Source organism: Triticum dicoccoides, chromosome 4A, assembly GCF_002162155.2.
Source record: "Triticum dicoccoides isolate Atlit2015 ecotype Zavitan chromosome 4A, WEW_v2.0, whole genome shotgun sequence".
In the NCBI taxonomy this organism is placed as follows: domain Eukaryota; kingdom Viridiplantae; phylum Streptophyta; class Magnoliopsida; order Poales; family Poaceae; genus Triticum; species Triticum dicoccoides.
Window position 1 is genome coordinate 505,694,955 of NC_041386.1, and position 4,274 is coordinate 505,699,228.

Here is a 4,274-nt window from a genome sequence, read left to right on the forward strand (position 1 = left end):
TTTGGTCGCCCACAGGGGTTACAGGCCAGGGGAGTGGGCGAGGCCGGTTGGGCCGGTGGGTTGGTCCAGTGGGGGGTTGTGGCCTGCTGGGCCGAAGCCCAGTGGGGGGGGGGTTGCTTCCTCTTTTTTTTAGCTTTGTTTTCTGTTTTCTTTTATTTATCTATTTTCTTTTAATTTCTGTTTTATAAAATATAAATACAACTCCTAATTTAATGTTATAATTTATTCTACTGCCCCAAAAGTTTGACACCTAATTAAAATAGTTTGTATTATTATTATTTTTAAAAGGCATTTAATTAATTGTTATAGCTGCTATTTTAATTAGTTTAGAGCCTTTAAACATTTTATAAAATTTGTGGTTTCTCCACTAGTATTACCCATGATTTATTTGACACATTTTGGACATTTTAGTTTTAATGTTTGAAAACTTTTGTTGTTCGCCTAAATCTCAAATTTGAATTTGAATCGTTTTCGAACTAACGCGAGATTAGCGACAGTAACGGAGGTGATGTGGTGTCATTAGCAGAGGTTACTGAAGCTTGATTATCCGGGCGTCACATCACCTTTGGGCACAACAATACGATCCTCGAAGAAGAGAGTATCCTTGTCATCAAGGCGGTAGCACTTGTACTTGGGTTGGCTCTTGGCAATCCCAATCTTCACCTTCTTCACCATAGCATCAAGAAGTTGAGCCTCACGAATCTGATCTTCCAAAGTAGGAGAGACTTGAAGGTTGGCGAGGAAACCTTGAGGAACAACTTGCAGATTGAGTTTGCGGAAAGCTTCACAAAGCTCGGGTTGGTAAGGCTTGATAATCAGACTGTTGCAGTAAGCCTTCCTGCTCAAAGCGTCAGCAATCACATTGGCCTTGCCTGGAGTATACTCGATACTCAGATTATACTCTTGAATCATTTCGACCCAACGAGTCTGCCTGAGGTTGAAATTAGGCTGAGTGAAGATGTACTTGAGACTCTTGTGGTGAGTGAAAATGTCCACTTTTCTTCCCAATAAGAGATGTCTTCAAGTCAAAAGAGCATGCACAACTGCCGCCAACTCGAGGTCATGAGTGGGGTATTTCTTCTCGTTGGGCTTCAACTGGCGAGAGGTATAAGCCACAACTTTCTTCTCTTGCATCAACACTGCACCAAGACCTTGAAGAGGCAAGGATTTATGACTTAAAACACAAAATAAAACAAAATTTTGGATCTCTCAAATAGGTGTGTCCAGCAAGGATTTATGACTTAAAACACAAAATAAAACAAGCAAAGACTCATATCATACAAGATGCTCCAAGAAAAACACATATCATGTGACGAATAAAAATATAGTCTCGAGTAAAATATCAATAGTTGTTGGAAGAAAGCGGGGATGCCACTCGGGGGCATCCCCAAGCTTAGTTGGTTGCTCATTTTTGGATAATAGCTTGGGATGCCGGGGCATCCCCAAGCTTAGGCTCGTCCATCCTTCCTTCATCCATCGTAAGATAACCCAAGACTTGAAAACGTCAATCGCACAAAACTCAACAAAACCTTCATGAGATCCGTTAGTATAAGAATAATAAACCACTACTATAAGTGATGTATCAAACCAATTCATATTTTGTTTTTGTATTATATCTACTGTATTCCAACATTTCTATGGCAAAAACTCATCAAATAAAACCATAGAGCCATCAAAATAAGCACACAACACAAAGAAAACAAAATCTATCAAAACAGAACAATCTGTAGCAATCTGACTATTTCAAATACTTATGTAGCTCCAAAATTTCTAAAAAAATAGGACCACCTAAGAAATTTGTATATTGATCTATTGCAAGTGGAGTGGGTATTTTATCGCTCTCTGGTAAAAATGAAAATTAATTTCGTGAGCGTAAAATTTTATGTTTTTTCAGCAAGATCAAACAACTATCACCCAAGAAGATCCTAAAGGCTTTACTTGGCACAAACACTAATTAAAACATAAAAAACACAATCATCACAGTAGCATAATTGTGCTAACACACAAGAATAGGAAGCAAAAGGCAAAAATAAATTTTATTCATTGGATTGCATCCCAACAAGCGCTATAATTTTACGCCCTTAGCTAGGCATAAAGCAAGGATCTAAGTTTTGTCATCCTTGTTCTTGACTTGCTTAGAGGTATTTTCATCATGAGGCTTCGTAAACACAACATAAAACATGTTATCCATAGAGGCCTTTGCAATCCTAAGTTGGTTTCATCATACCCCTTTTGATTTCCCGCAACAATCCAAGAGTAATGTTGATTAACATTATTGAAGACTTGTTGGATTATATCTAGAACTGGGACTTCCTTTTTAAGATTCTCATCAAAGATTTTATTGTCCCCAAGCAAATGTCTTAAAGCATAGTCACTATTGTAAAGAATTTCATCTATCACGGGTTTTTCATGATTCATACCATAAAAGTCAAAGATTTCCCTAGCTTCCCGTATTATGTAATCAAACTCATTCATAAGAACGAGATTGGAAAACTTTTTAGCTCTAGGATTCTTTATAACAGGGAGCTCAAAAAAAATCTTTGCAAGGTAGGATGGGTACGAATAAATTTACTTTCAACTTTTCAGAACTAGTGTTGAAATAGCATCCGCATAAGATCTAGTAGTTTTAAGTATAGGAGCATCATCAAGACTCAAATTCCCCACACAATTGAAAAATTCTTGGATACGTTCTTTTCCCATAATGTTCCCTTGCCCCAAGATAAAAGTTTTAGCATCCATATTGCACATACGTCCAATCTTAGGAGTAAGGCCATCATTTGTTGGTGCCATACTGAAATCACTCGTGATTGCAAGCAAAGGATAGATCTGATGAGAAAACGGCGAATGGAAAAGGGAGGCGAATAAAATGACAAATTTTTGTGAAGTGGGGGAGAGGAAAACGAGAGGAAAATGGCAAATAATGTAAATTGCGAGGAGATGAGATTTGTGATTAGGAACCTAGTAATGAAGAAGATCCTCCCCGGCAACGGCGCTAGAAATTCCTTTTGATTGCTCTCTGACTATAGCGGCAGAAAAGCTCCTGCCTGCTAGGACTACGTCGGTATTTCCCCAAAGAGGAAGGGCTGATGTAGCACAGCAACAGTAGGTATTTCCCTCAATGAACAAACCAAGGTTATAGAAGCAGTAGGAGAACCAAGCAACACAATGTAAACAACACCTGCACACAAATAACAACACCTCGCAACCCGACGTGTTAAAGGGGCTGTCAATGCCTTTCGGGTAACGATGCCAGAAAATTGTAGTAGATTGAAATAATAGATCGCAAATAAAATAAAGTGCAGCAAAGTATTTTTGTATTTTTGGTTTAATAGATCTGAATAAAAATGCAAAGGAAAAGTAGATCACAAGCAAATATATGAGGAAGAAGACCCGGGGCCGTAGGTTTCACTAGTGGCTTCTCTCGAGAAAGATAGCAAACAGTGGGTAAACAAATTACTGTTGGGCAATTGATAGAACCTCAAATAATTACGATAATATCCAGGTAATGATCATTACATAGGCATCACGTCCAAGATTAGTAGACCGACTCTTGCCTGCATCTACTACTATTACTCCACACATCGACCGCTATCCAGCATGCATCTAGTGTATTAAGTTCATGAAAAAACAGAGTAATGCAATAAGAACGATGACATGATGTAGACAAGATCCGTTTATCTATTGCGTAGATATAGATCCCATATTTTTATCCTTAGTGGAAACGATACATACGTGTCGGTTCCCTTTCCTGTCACTGGGATCAAGCACTGTAAGATCGAACCACTACCAGGCACCTCTTCCCATTGCAAGATAAATATATAAAGTTGGCCAAACAAAACCTAAATATCGGAGAAGAAATACGAGGCTATAAGAGATCATGCATATAAGAGATCAAAGAAACTCAAATAACTTTCATGGATATAAAAAGATATGAATGATCATAAACTCAAAGTTCATCAGATCCCAACAAAACACACTGCAAAAAGAGTTACATCATATGGATCTCCAAGAGACCATTGTATTGAGAATCAAGAGAAGAGAGAGATGAAGCCATCTAGCTACTAACTACAAACCTGAAGGTCTACAAAGAAATACTCACGCATCATCGGAGAGGCACCAATGGAGGTGGTGAACCCCATCCGAGATGGTGTCTAGATTGGATCTGGTGGTTCTGGACTTTGCGGCGGCTGGATGAATATTTCGTCGACTCCCCTAGGGTTTTGGGAATATTTGGATATTTATAGAGCAAAGAGGCGGTCCGGGGGCACCCGAGG